The sequence below is a fragment of the Pseudorca crassidens genome, chromosome 9 (assembly GCF_039906515.1).
Source record: "Pseudorca crassidens isolate mPseCra1 chromosome 9, mPseCra1.hap1, whole genome shotgun sequence".
Lineage (NCBI taxonomy): Eukaryota > Metazoa > Chordata > Mammalia > Artiodactyla > Delphinidae > Pseudorca > Pseudorca crassidens.
Genome location: NC_090304.1, coordinates 16523253 through 16537676, shown reverse-complemented (window position 1 = coordinate 16537676; position 14424 = coordinate 16523253).

Genomic DNA, 14424 nt, shown 5'->3' with positions numbered 1-14424 from the left:
AGCGAATGGGTCTTTGGTATATTTTTGTGGTACAGCTCACGGAGTCTAAGGCTCTCAGTGCTCTCAGGAAACTGGGATGGAGCATCGCTCCAGCTACCCTCATTTTCTCTAGGGCTAGAAGATTAATGAACAAATATTTGCCTAATCAGGACCAAAATTGGAGTCTTAGGGTTGGAAATGATTAACTTTCCCATTTTATACAGATGAAGATATAGAGGCAGAGATGAGGTAAATTGATCAAAGTCATACTGTTCCTTACTGGTAAATCCAGCAATAGAGCACTTCTCTCCCACAGTTCTTTCCATTACAGAAAACAGTCCCTTCATAGCAGCGTTCGGTTGCCTTTGTTTTGACATAAATCCTGAAAGGTCAGGCCCAGAATATTAGGAGGACTTCCTGGCAGTTGTCTAAACGGTTATATGGTTTGGTGACTGGTGACATGGTCAAAAATATGACTAGACCTGATCCTTGTTTCTAGTACATCCATGAATAAAAACAGTTTTGCTTCTTCTTCCTGTTTAAAAAATTTATTTATTTATTTATTTTTGGCTGCGTTGGGTCTTCGTTGCTGCGCACGCGGGCTTTCTCTAGTTGCGGACAGCAGGGGCTACTCTGTTGCTGAGCGCAGGCTTCTCATTGTGGGGGCTTCTCTTGTTGCGGAGCACGGGCTCTAGGCCCACGGGCTTCGGTAGTTGTGGCTCGTGGGCTCTAGAGCACAGGCTCAGTAGTTGTGGCACACGGGCTTAGTTGCTCCGGCATGTGGGATCTTCCCGAACCAGGGCTTGAACCCGTGTCCCCTGCATTGGCAGGCGGATTCTTAACCACTGCGCCACCACGGAAGTCCTTTTTTTTTTTTCCCCTCTCTAAACACTATGGATTTTGTTTCTTTATTTTTCTTTGTTGCCCTGACTAGGACATTCAGTAGGATGTTGAAAAATGGTGAAAGCAGACAGTCTCGCCTTGTCCCTGAACTTAATGGGGTGGAGGAAGTTAGTTGTAGGTTTTTCATAAATGATCTTTATCAGGTTAGTTCCCTTCATTCCTAGTTCACTAAAACTGGTGGGGTTTTTTTTTCATGAATAGTCATTTTAAGTTCTTTTTCTACATATGTTGACATGATCGTGTCACTGTTCTCTTTTATTTTGTAAATGTGATGAATTACACTGATTTTCAAATATTAAACCAATATTGCACTCCTGGAATAAACTCTACTTGGTCATGATATATTATCATTTTTATGTATCATTAGATTGGTTAGCTAATATTCTGTTAAATATTTTTGTCTATGTTCATGAGAGATATTAGTTATAATTTTCTTTTTTTTTTTTTTTTTTTTTTTTTTGCGGTACACAGGCCTCTCACTGCTGTGGCCTCTTCCGTTGCGGAGCACAGGCTCCAGACGCGCAGGCCCAGCGGCCATGTCTCACGGGCATAGCCGCTCCGCGGCATGTGGGATCTTCCCGGACCAGGGCACGAACGCGTGTCCCCTGCATTGGCAGGAGGACTCTCAACCACTGCGCCACCAGGGAAGCCCAGGGAAGCCCCTCCTAATTTATGGTTAAATTAGCTTTTAACCATACCTATTTGGTTTTTATTTTTTCTGGTTGGTCTAGGAAGTATTATTTGCATTCTTAGCTTATCATAACCTTTTATGAATTAATCTGATGCTACTTCATATATATTATAAGAATCTTACAATGTGGTATTTCCATATATTTTACTTCTGAATATATTATAAACCATACTTTTACACAATCATTTTTAAGGAAATCATAAAATTAGAAAATAAAAATTATTATGGTTACCCACATATATAAAGATGCTTGCTCTTCACTCCTTTGTGCAATTTTCCTTCAGCTCAAAGGACATCCTTTAATATTTCTTAAAGTGCATGTCTGCTAGTGGTGAATTATCTCACTTTTTGTTTATCTAAAAAAAGGCTTTATTTTGCCTTCACTTTTTGAAGGAGACAGAATTCTCAATTGGCAAGTTTTTCTTTCAGCATTTTAAAGAGGTGATTCCATTGTCTTCTGGCTTTCATTATTTCTGATGAGAAATCAGTATTTAAAATTTTATTCCTCTGTATGTGATTGCTTGGCTATTTAATTTTTTTAAATTTATTTTTGTCTCAGCAGTATAACTACAATGTGTCTAGGTGTGGTTTTGCTTATATTTTTGCTTCTTGAGATTGGCTGAGTTTCTGGGGTCTGTTGGTTAATATTTTTCATCAAATAAGGGGGAAAACTTGGTCATCAGGTCTTCAAATACTTTCTGTGACTCCATTTCTCTTTCCTTTCCTACTAGGACTCCAGTTACACCTGTATTAGACCATTTTGTATTGTCCCTCAGATCCCTGGGATCTATTCATTTTTTTCAATCTTTCTACTTTCTGTGCTCCAAGTACTTTGATCTCTTCTTCTGCCATGTCCGATCTGCTGTTTAAGCCATTCAGTAAAATTTTAATTTCTTATATCATAAGTTTTACTTTTAGAATTTCCATTTGGTTCTTTTTATAGTTTCTATTTCTATATGGAAATTTTCATCTGTCCACCTATTATGTCTAGTTTTTACTTAAAGTTCTTAATATGTTTTAAAGTTCTTATCTACTAATTCCATTATCTGTATTTCTGGGTCTGTTTCTTTTGACTGTTTTTTTCCCTTGGTTATAGGTCACATTTTTCTATTTCCTTACATAGCTAGTGATTTTTTTCACTGTATGCTGGAAATTGTGGATTTTACATTGTTGTATGTGGTTTATTTGTCTTCCTTTGAAGAGTGTTGACTTTTGTTCTGTCAGGTGGTAAATTTACTCACAGATTAGCTTGATCCTTTTGAGACTTGTTTTTAATGTTTTTAGGGAGAGTATAGAGTAATTCTTATTCTATAGCTAAAATAGACCTACTCCTAAGTCTCTGCCCTTCTGAAATCTCAAAGGAATGCCCAGTATGTTCAGTGAGGTCTTTCTATTCTGACTTGTCAGACCTCCAATGTCTCCAAACCCTATGCAATATCTGGAATCTTTGCACAGCTCACAGGTTCTCAATAATTATCCTCTGCCATGGCTCACAGAGTCTTTTTCTATGCATGCATAATTTAGTGTTCAGTGAAAGATTCAAGGAGACTCGTATGCATATTTTAGAGTTATCTCTCTATATACAGACCCTTTCTCTCTGATACCCAACACACAAATTTTAACCACCTAAGCGAACCTGAACTCAAATCATTATCCCATCAGATCAGTGAGATCATTGTGCTTTGCTTAAGTTACCCCTTCCTGCACCACAGTCCAGAAGGTACTTCTAGACAGGAAGCTGAAGGTGATTATGGGGCTGACATCCTGTGTTTTCCTTTTCTCAGTGATTACATTCCTTCTCTGATTGTCATCTAAAGTGTGAACACTTTCAGTTTTATTTTTCTTAGAGCAGGAGAACTAGTCTGGTACTAATTACTCCATAATGGCTGAAGATGGAAGTCTCTAGTACAACTGAGTGGTTCACATTCAATTGTGTAATACCCCTCCATCTTAGATGGCTCTAGTTATTCTTTTTGTTTGTTTAGTGGAAGTATAGTTGATTTACAATATTGTGTTTGTTTCAGGTATACAGCAAAGTGATTCGGTTATACATATATTTTTTTCAGATTCTTTTCTGTTATAGGTTATTACAAGATATTGAATATAGTTCCCTGTGCTATACAATAAATCCTTGTTGTTTATGTATTTTATATATAGTGGTGTGTATCTGTTAATCCCATACTCCTAATTTATCCCTTCCCCACCTTTGCCCTTTGGTAACCATAAGTTTGTTTTCTATGTCTGTGAGTCTATTTCTGCTTTGTAAATAAATTCATTTGTATTATTTTTTAGATTCCACATATAAGTGATATCATATAATATTTGTCTTTCTCTGTCTGACCTACTTCACTCAGTATGATAATCTCTAGGTCCATCCACATTCCTGCAAATGGCAATATTTCATTCTTTTTTATGGCTGAGTAATATTCCATTGTATAAATTCCATATTCCATTGTATAAATATACCATATCTTCTTTATCATCTGTTGATGGACACTTAGGTTGCTTTGATGTCTTGGCTACTGTAAATAGTGCTGCTATGACTGTTGGGGTGCATGTTTCTTTTCAAATTAGAGTTCTTGTCTTTTCCAGTTATATGCCCAGGAGTGGGATTGCTGAATCATATGGTAACTCTATTTTTAGTTTTTTAAGGAACTTCCATACTGTTATCCATAGTGGTTGCACCAATTTACATACCCACCAACAGTATAGGAGGGTTCCCTTTTCTCCACACCCTCTCCAGCACTTATTATTTGCAGACTTCTTGAGGATGGCCATTCTGACCAGTGTGAGGTGGTACCTCATTGTAGCTTTGATTTGCATTTCTCTAATAATCAGCGATGTTGTAGATGGCTCTAGTTTTACCTTTGAGAAATGGAATATCTCTGAAAAGGCATATGAAGCTATATATATTTTACAGACAAAGAGCATGGCCTAGGTGATACGTAGAATTCAAGATGTTGTGTACAAACTCTGATTCAATTTTTTCCTGTAAGTGTGGTTGTGTGATTTTGTATATTGGTGTGTGAGAAAGTAAAAGTGAGAGAAGATGAGTATTAGAAGGGGAAAAAGAGAAATCAAGTAAATATAAAAGTAGGGAAGACACACGGGGAGGGTCAGGACTTTTATATTTAAAAAATAATACTCAGCTTGAAAGTAATTTAAAACAAAAAAATTTTAAACCCTTCTTGTAATATTAGCTAAATTTTTGAATGCTTATCATATTTCAGGCATTGTTCTAAATGCTTCATATATTTTAATTTATTTACTCTGCACGACAATCCTTTCTGGTAGGTGCCTGTATTATCCCATTTTACAGATTAGAAACTGATAAGCAGAAAGATAGTATAACTTGCCCAAGGTTACAAGGTTAATAGGTAGGAATTAGGACTTGATCCCAGGTGGTCTACATCCAAAACTCTACCTTTTTAACCTGTGCACTGCCTTCAGATCAGAGAAGGATCTTGTTACTCTCTCTCCCCTTTCCCTGCCTCACTTCCCTGTCCCCAAACTTAAAAAAAAAAAAAAAATTCCATGTTAAGTTTTGGTGAGCTGTAAAAACCTCCCTGGGATTTGGTGCTGGTGAGAGTTGCTTGACTATTGAAGAGACAGGCATTCTGGTGGTCCACAGATTTTTCACACTGGACTCTTAACATCTTCCATTTCATCAGCTTCAATAACCGATATCTCTTTGATATTTAAGTGACCTTCAAGTATGGGCAACAGTTGATGAGTGACTCAGGGAGATTTTCAGTGCCTATCTCCTTAATCTGGACTGCTTGAGAAACCAGGTGACGATTGTGATGACCCATCTTTCCTGAGATATAGGAAGTTGTTGGGAAAAAAAAAATCACTTCCCTAAATCATCAGGAGACTGACTATTTCTGCTTCTGACGAGGGTGGTGAGATTGGGAGGATGGGTAAGGATCCTGACCCAGACTAGAGGCACTGAGTCTCTCTAGGATTTTGTTTCCACTTCTCTACCTGAGAGTTGATATCTCCCTGGGATGAGTTCTTCCTGTGATCTTTGAGATTTCAAGAAGGAAAAGGATAGCAGATTGCAGGCTGTTATTATGACAAGATCATTTCTCTCTGGCCACCAAACAGTTGTTCCCTGAGTCATTGAACCACTCTGTTCAGTGTCTGTCAAACTCAACTGCCTTTGAAATTTAGAGGAGAAAGTCTGTGTGTGCCAAAACCAAGGGCCTGAATCACCCAGCACCCAGCAGGAAGACAGCAACGAATCGGGTTGGAAGTAGTGCCAGGAACCACACCTTGCAGCTGGTATGGACCTACAAGTGCCTATTCCACAGACATCTTTCCAGGCCATAAAATCTCATGTCCTCGCAGACAAGAGGTGCCATTGCCTATTCTCTCTGCTGTCGGCAAGGCTCCTGATTAGTGAATCATCTCCCTAAATATCTTTTTACGTGGATTGAGCCATGTACTAGGGAGATCATGTTTTATTTGAAATGTCTAAGGAAACTGCATTAGACATTACAGTTTATGAAGCAAAATAGGGTGAGTTTGTATTGGAAACATAGCATCTTATTTACTAGGAAGACCTGAACTTGGACAGCTCTACCTGGGCCCATTTGAAAACTACTGTCCTTTTTCTCTTGTCAACCAGAGTTCTGCAATTATTCTATATAATTGTTATTTTTCTTTTCTTTTTGGAAGGAGTCTCCTGCTGAAGAAAGAATCTAAAGAGATGCCTAAGTTCCAGGGAATTTTCCTCTAAGACTAATAACATCAAGATAGCTTTGAGTTTATTTATTTATGTTCATTATTTGTTTCCACAAGAGAAATACGTGTCATCTTCAGAGATCCTGGGTTAGAATTTTTATTTTACTTGTGCTGGTTGAAGACAAATCTCAAACCCTGATGCTGTTTTTTTGTTTATTTCATGAAGAATTTCATATGGTTCTTGACAACTGATGCCTTCTATAGAACCAAGAAATATTGTTATACACTGTGTATATTAAAGATATCTTCCAAGTGTCATTTCACCAAACAAAGAAATTGAACCACCTTGCACTATACATTTTTGGTTAAATATTTAACAGCTATTATTTTGAAAGCCACCCAGAATAATACTAGCCAAGTCAAAAAAATGTCCCACTGAAGGGCCAGTTAAATTTTGGCTCTCATTGTACATTTATACCCCATATTCTCCCTCTTGAAGTTCTTCTGGAAACAAAACAGAGTATCCCTCCTCCAGCAAACCACTTGCAAAATTCCATGTAAGAAAATCCTCAAGTTGAAATTATGAAACGTCACCATCAGTTTCTGAGGATTCCGGAACTGGAATTCAACCAGAAACTTTATAATTTAGGGCTCGAGAGCCTAGAACATTAACATCTGAATTGGAGTGGTATTGGCTCCAAGGTTAAAAATAGAGCACCACAGTTTTATTGCCTGTGATTATGACATACTCCCCATGAACATTAGTAGGGCTCAAACGTGTATTGAAGGCAGCCAAAGGGTAAATAAATTAACTGAAGTGACTCAGAAAGCACCGAGGGAGCAGAGATGTGCAGCTGTAACAAGGGACTTTGTTTTGGAGAACAGCCCCACTCAGAACTCAAGGGAGAGAGCCTCATTAGAAAACTCAAAGTACTATAGTACTAAAATGAGTTTCATTTATAAGCTTTCTCCACAGACATGGAAAAGAATACACGTATTATGACTTAAGGGGCTAGTGTTATGTTTTGAAGGTCTGAGCACTTACCAGACATTCAAGCCAAGGCACTTTTCCTTTTAACCCAACAGAATACCTGGATCATGTGTACTAAGAATGTCTGTTTAAAAAGATAGACTAAAATATGTTGATGTAAAGACCTTGAGACTTTTGGGACTTCCCTGGCGGTCCAGTGGTTAAGGCTCCGCGCTTCCATCACAGGAGGCACAGATTCGATCCCTGGTCAGGGAAGTTACGCATGCCGTGCGATGTGGCCAAAAAGAAAAAAAAAAAAAATCTTGAGACTTTCTTCAATTCCTCTTACCAGCTTGCTTCTTGGAACAGCTTCCTAAGGCAATGAGCTACTACTGAAGCTCATCCCTGTAGAATATTTTTTTCTCAGTGATTTGCGTTTATGACTTAACCTTGCTGCATTTTTCTGTATCAGGACAAGGCCTGGTTGTCCATTGTCTTTCATGAAGGCATCTATGGAAGGTTTTGAAGTCCACTGGTTAAGAGGAAAAAGTGCTTTTGTGTTTGATCAGTACGTAGGCGGAAGGTAGTTGGGAACAATGCTGAGTCACACTTTAGAAGAGCTGCATTTGCAAACAAAATGAGAGGGCTTCATCATAGGCTTTGAAGTTCCAAACCTGGGTCCTAGCCTTGGTTGCATCAAGGGCACACCTCTCAATGACTCTCAGTTTCATTTACCTTTTGGTTAAATACCCACATTTGTTGAGCACTTGCTATATACTCAGCACTTTTATTCATTTAAACCTCACAACAATCCTGTGGAGCAAACATTATTATTATCCCCATTTTACAGGTAAGTAAACTGAGGCTCAGAAAGTCTATGAAGCTTGTTCAATGTTACACAGCTAGAAACCTAAGAGGACCAAGATTCAAATTCTCATCGGTCTCATTTCAGAGTCTGAGCTTTTAGTCATCCTGAAATGGGTCTTATAATATTGTTATCGACACTGTGAGGATCAAAAGAGATAATGTTTGTAAAAGCACCAAATTCATATACACATGGGAGGTGTTATCATTGTTAGAATGAGGTCATATAAGAAAAGGGAAAACTAAGAAACAGTTACATGACATGGTTATGGAAAAGTACTTTCAAATGCCTATAAAACCAGAGCTTACTTGTTCCACGTAAACCAACTTAGAATTTCCTGAGCACGTTATTTTTCTTGACAGTACTCCCATCAAAATATTAAATATGATATGTTACGTAAATCAGGTATGATGAATGACCATTCCACCTTTAGATTGTATCTGTTTTGAAAGCTGGGCAACCTGAAAGACAAGGAGAAGCAACTTTGGTCTATTTGTTACCTGTGAGCCAAGTTGCACTGGTTTGCTTATTTATTTAAATTATGAAGACATTTGCACAGAAATTCGTCTCAAACACCCCAGGAACAATAGTGTAGGTTACCAATAGTCTAGATAGTGTTATTTGTTGCTTGTAGGACATAAGAGGATCAGAGTCTATGAGACGAAGACATAATGTTCCTTAAATCACCACCACAATACCAAGTTATTTTACTTTCAAATAGAAATTTAAGTGGACCTCTACAAGCAGTAAATTTAGAAACACAGTGATCAAAATGTTTTGTAGATTTACAGTTAAAAAACAACCCAAACAAACAACAACACAAAACCCCAAGGATTTTGAAAAGATTTATTTGAGTTCCATATGCTCTTTCTCAGAAATATTCAATATATAAAACCCAAGTGTTTGGGCCACAAAGCCAATATATACTTTCCCCTCTATGGGATCTGTAGGTTCCTCAGATCTGAAAAGCACTCTGCTTTTGCTCTGTGAGCCTGTCCTCTGTGGTCAGAACTCTGTTGACAGGTGGTGCGTGAGGTAGAAGAGAAGGCTCAGGTACTTCTTCTTTCCTTCTCTTTGCTATGTCAGGAATTCAACAAGAACCCTTCAGTCATCAGTGGGAAGGTCATGGCTACATGGGCCAACCAGGTGGAATATCTTGTGCAAACTGCTTCTTAGCGTCAAACAACAGGCTTGCCTTTTTCTAGTTCCCATAGTGCTGATGGAATTGATTGAAGCGATTGGTTATTTTAGGGTAATGTAGACAAATATGAATGTATAATAATAGGTAGGTCAAGAGTAAAGGGACTGTGGTCACGAGTATGTCGCGAAACGAAAATGTACACCCTAGTTACCAGATACTGTACCCTTTGTGGAGCCGAGGACTGAAAACTTAGAAATCATACTTAATATCCCTTATAAAGAAATTTTGTCCAAATTCTTGGGCTTGATGGTGACAATAATTCCCCAACTAGAAATGGGGATACTTTATCTGATGGATGTCCTTTTTTTCTGAATTATGAGTCTATTGATAGAAAACATCTTTCAGGGTTATAATTTGTATCACATTTAGTGCATGTTTAATAATTCATTTTATTGAAAAGAATAGCATTTTATGAAATTGGGCTACAACAGAAAATCCACACTGAATGGTTTCCATACTTATGGGTTATCTTAGCTGATCTCCATCTGCTGGGGTGAAAAGGCTCATCTTCTGAAAACTAAAAGCTTAGTTGAGTCATAGCTCCAGTTATGTAGCAGTTGCTCCAATCCTACCCCTTTTGTCCAAAAATAGGAAAGGGTTTGCACCCTAAACAATCTGAAGTGGTTTTGTAAAGTTGCGTGAGCTCTGTCATTGGAGAAGGTAAACCAGAGGTGGATTATTCTAGGAAGGAAGATACAGAATGAGATAACTGAATGCACTGCACAATGTTTGAAGGACAAGGGATTTTACTCACTATTTTTTTGAGGGGGGGCGCAGCTTGGGGGATCTTAGTTCCCCGACCAGTAATTGAACCCGGGGCCACCGCAGTGAAAGTGCTGAGTCCTAACCAACAGGGAATTCCCCTCTCTTACTGTTTTGATCCCTATTGAACCCCGTTGACTTCCCAGAGCCCTTGGCCCCCAGCTACTCAATAATAGCTTTTATTATCTGAAGTTGGAACCTCACTTTTCTTCTATCAGGCAGAATATTGAAAATTATTTTAGGACAAATAGAAGAGGATATGTGATAAAGAAGGTGACCAGATTTTATAAATGAAAGATTTTCAACTAATTAATGGAATTTGCAATTGTTTGGAAAGGTGATTGTAGACTTACTAGCCCAGCCTCCTTTCTCCTTAGTGTTACTAGTTTGTGCACTTTGAGAAGAAAAGAGGGCATGAATAAGGAACCATCATATGAGGAAATGAAGACATAAATCCCTGTGGGAGAAATTTTTTTGGAAGGGAAAAGCTTATAAGAATTTATCTAGGTGCCTCCAAACCAAAATGGCTTAAGAAAAGACCATCTTCAAAAGACAATCTCATGAATTTTAACATTAGAATGGAATCTAACAGTTCTACAGGGTTTGTGATTAAATCCTTTTTGTTTTGAATATTTTTTTTCCTTTTGGTTAGCTCAACTTGTTTTATAGTGAATAGGTGCTATTTGTGATGTCAAAGAGCTGCTTTGTGGGTTTCAACAATAATATCAAGGAAAAATAATATTGCTGGAGTCATGTTTTAAGACCAGTTGATTAACAAAATTCAAGGCCTTGTATGGTTTTGGATCTTGTGGCTGAAGCTTTACTTTCCAGGTTTTAATCTGGAGGGAGAGTGAGTAATTTATTTAAAATGGCTGAAAATGGGAATTCCCTGGTGGTCCAGTGGGTAAGACTCTGAGCTTCCACTGCAGGGGGCATGGGTTCAATCCCTGATTGGGGAACTAAGATCCCACATGCCAAGCAGTACAGCCAAAAAAATAAATAAATAAAACAAATAAAAAACAAAATAATATGGCTGAAAATGAAGGATTCCATACAAGATCTTGTTTTATCAATATAGCAATAGCGATTTTTGGAGCCATAAGCTAACATTTATTAGAGCTTCTGAATCAATCATTTTTAAATTTTTAATTTCTTTTTATTATTTTTATTCTTCAGTTTTATTGAGATATAATTGACATACAGCACTACATAAGCTTAAGGTGTACGGCCTAATGACTTGACCTACATATATTGCAAAATGATTAACACAGTAAGTTCAAGGAAAATCCATTACCTCATACAGTTATAAAAAATGTTTTTTCCTGGTGCTGCTGAGAACTTTTAGGGTTCACTCCCTTCGCAGCTTTCCAATATACCACATATAGCAGTGTTAACTAAAGTCACCGTGCTGTGCATCACATCCCCAGTAATTATTTATCTTATAACTGGAAGGCTGTACCTCTTGACCACCTTCATTCAATCACATTTTAAACTCTTTCCCATCTGCCATTAGCCATTTGAAAAAATGATGACTAAAGATTTAGATTTTCTTTTTGCATATTCTTCAAACAACATGATTTTTTAAAGTAGCCTATTTTTTGTCCTCTGAAATGACCAATAACTTTTTTTTTAAGGGTTTCAGCAAAATGTAATTGAACAAATCTAGGTCTAACATCAAACCATTGCTACATTGTGGTCTTTTTAAAAAGAATTACCTTTAAGTAGTCTTTCAGCAATGTGTTTAAAAAACCACAAATACGAACTTTTTCCTTTTGTATAAAGAGGTAAAACACTTTTATTTGTTCATGAAAACTGTGTGGGGGAGGAGAGATCATTTATATTTTCCTGCATATAAGTGCCACGTGAAGAAGATCTGAGGAAAAGTAGAACAGACCCTGGTAAGTTTTAAAACATATATATATATGCATATATTTTATGTTTTAAAACATACATATATTTATTATATATTACTGGATGAATGCTTAAAATGTCACAAGATTTCTGGAAGGCCTCAGATGCAAGTAGTCAGTGAGGTTATACATGGAAGATAGTAATAATTACAATTCAAAATACAGTTTCAAAAAAAAAAAGCAGTTTCAAAAATCACAGTCCTTCCAAACCTTATTCAGTCTAGTTTCCTGTCTAGACATGCAAATTGAACTGAAGAGTTGAAGCAATTATTCAGATAATTCAAAGGAAAAAAACCTCCTCATTGAAAGAAGATTTTGAGGGGCCTAAACTGTGTGAATTGTTCGTCCTCACTGATCAATTCACCAGATAATTGTACTTCGTCCTGAGAGTTTGAAAAGGGCCGTAGGATTTGAGTCAGGAAGAAATTTCATGAACATTTTTTTTTTCCTGTGCGTTTAACCTCAATGAAATGTGTATAATTTATAGGAAAAGAAAGTAAGGCTCTCGGAGAATCCTCTTTCAAGAAAATCGGAAGTTATTTTTATGAGGGATAGAAAATCTTTTATTCATAATGACTCTCCTCTCCACCCTAAAAACGTTTTCTCAAGTCTAACCTTCTAAGTACCTTTCTTTTTCAGATGAGATGACAAGATTTAACTGGAAGACAAAAGAAACTCATTAAGCTATCTTCAGCTGGATGTGATACCCTATGGTTCTGTTTACGTGGTATTTGTATATTCTTGTGAATTACACAATTTAAATAAAGGAGGGAATTATTACCAGTGTGTTCAGTACACATTAGGATTGTTATCGATAGATGCTAAAGTAACAGCCAAGCTATGAAATTATAAAAGTTCAGAAATTCAAAAGTAATTACATTGATCTGTTCAGCTAAAGGTAGATGATCTTTCAAAAATATTTTTTAAAACACATTGTGAATTATTTTAAACATTTAAAGAAAATGTTCACATAAAACTGAACTGGGCTGCAAATTTCAAGGCAAAAATCGAGTAGATTAATAGTCCATGAAATATATCAGATATTTAAATTAAAACAAAATTTGAAACCCATTCATGCCAGAAATTACTACTGCAAAAGCCTGTCATATGTCCTATTAGAAAATTAGAATTGTAATATTTAAACCAGGAAGAGTTAAATGAGCATTAAAAGGAAGCTTATTATTTATCTCACTGTTCTTCAAATATAGACTGACGGAATACATTCAGTAGAATCACATTAATTCTGATACTGCTTTAAAGAAAGGTTCCGGCACACACAAAATTTAAAAGACAGTTCTTCTACAAACAAAAATGTTATCAAAACGATTCCAAATATCAGACATGAAATGGCTGTTATCTGTTTACAAAAAGCCTAAACTTTATGAAACTAAATTGTAAAATGTAAAAAGAAAACAAAACCAAAAATTAAAATTTCTCCAAATTTAACTTTTAGGATCTTTCATTACAATTTTGTAGTATTTGAAGATTTTTTTTCAAGATGGCATAATTAAATATTTTAAACTCTTAACACAAAGCTTTTATAAAGCCTGCGGCAGATACTGGCCTTAATCACTAAATGTTAAGCTAATAGTTACTGTTAAAAATGCTGTACATATTTTTTTTTAACTTCATGTATTTTCAGAATTAAAGTAAAAATAGGTAATTCTAAAATAATCTGAAAAACTAAATTTTGTTTATTAACAATCAATTTGTTTGGCAATTGATTTATAATTCAGAAAAAAAAGAAGATAGGACTAAAATATGTTTTATTTGGGAATCATAGCTTATAAATATACTGGAAGCATGCAAGATATTTTATCACATGTTTATGTGAACCTTATTTTAAAAGAAAAATCCAAATTATAGAAAGAGGATGTTATCCTTTTAAATTACATTGTTTTAATTTTTGCCAAGCTGGAACATTTTGATGAAGGCATAATTGATAACTATAGAAATTTATTGTCAACATAGTCCTGAAATCTGCCTTTAATAATTCAAAAATATTAAAAAAGACTAAACTAAACAATTTTGGACTAATAGTTAACATATGACATTGTTAAAAACCAATATAATTTTTTACATTCTCCCATAAGAAATCATTGGCAATTTCTAAATTTTAAGATAAATTATTTTTAATTCATAAATATTTTAATTTAGGAATAACATTATTGTAAATATTGAAAACTCTTCCTATGCTTTTTAAGAGTTTAAATTCTTGATATTTGAAATAATAATATTTGAAATACTAAAAGGAAGACGAGCTAATTTCATTAAAGTTTTATTTCTATGAAAAACAAGGAGCTGCTAAGAAAGTATTAATTGCTTAAGATTTTTTAATTTCAATTTTTGAAAAATTGAATTAAAAAAACTCTGCATTATACGATTTGTAAAACAATGGAAAAGTATACATTCTGGATAGAAATCCTATTTAAAAATATTTACTAAAAACCAAAAGCA